Here is a 1,097-nt window from a genome sequence, read left to right on the forward strand (position 1 = left end):
GATCAGGCCGCTTTGTTTACCTGTCTGACTATACAGATGCACCAACATCTGCTGCTTTCAGCCCTTCCTCTCTTTTTCATCCTTTCTCCCCTTGTGCTTTCAAACCTTTGTATGGTGAAGGACTGGCACATCCCTTCCTCACTCTGTTTCCTGAATCTCGGGTTCAGAAGTGTTTTACTGGTTCATATAAGGCAAAGCCTTCACTTCTCAAAAGACAGAATAAAAGACATTTAGAAAATGTATTTTTAAAAACTATACTTTGTCCCACGATGCCTGCCTGCAGTTCCCCTCTCCCCAGTTTCTGTAGGGCACACTTAGCCCACTCACTGCCTGTGTGTCACCCAGCACCCCCTGCAAGGTGGCACAGCCCCCTGCCTCGAGCCCCTCTCCTACACCTCCTCAGGGGTGCCCCAAGGTGCTGGGAGGCAGTCAGATGACATCCGTCACCTCCACACATCAGTCCATTGCACAGGGGAGCACAGGGGACTACAGACAAGATGCATCCCCTGAAATGGGAAGAAAATTTCAGTGCAGCTGGGGAGATTTCTACTGTCATGGGACTAGGGGTCTGAGGATGACCTGGACATCTCAGGTATCTGCCGTTGCACCAGGAGCTATCAGAGACTTGTAAAGGGCCCCCCTTGCAGCTTGGCACCTATAATGTATACTGGCACGTACAGGGAGTTGCACATCCTCTGATAACCCCACTGCATAGCCTCTTGCCTAGGAGGTCCCAGTCACCCCTTGTCTGCTCCCCGAGTCGAGCCATGTAATCCTGTAGCCCCAGTGCTTCCAAACTGCATCTCTTACTTTGTAAGTAAATATATATATGTGCACATCTCTTACTTCTAAGTATGTACAGAAATATATTCTTTTCCTTTTTACAGTTACAAATTACATTTACACACAGGTTTTTATCTTTTTGGTATCTGTGCAAGCTTCTTAGGGAACATGAGCTTAAGACAGAAAACTTCTGAAAAAGACTTCCTTTTAATTTTTTATTATTTTTTAAAACACTATCTAAAGAAACACTGAATAACTACCTTCCATCCTACTCTTCAAACCAATGGCACTGCCATATCCACCTTTGCCACTCG

The sequence above is a fragment of the Falco naumanni genome, chromosome 12 (assembly GCF_017639655.2).
Source record: "Falco naumanni isolate bFalNau1 chromosome 12, bFalNau1.pat, whole genome shotgun sequence".
NCBI classification, from domain to species: domain Eukaryota; kingdom Metazoa; phylum Chordata; class Aves; order Falconiformes; family Falconidae; genus Falco; species Falco naumanni.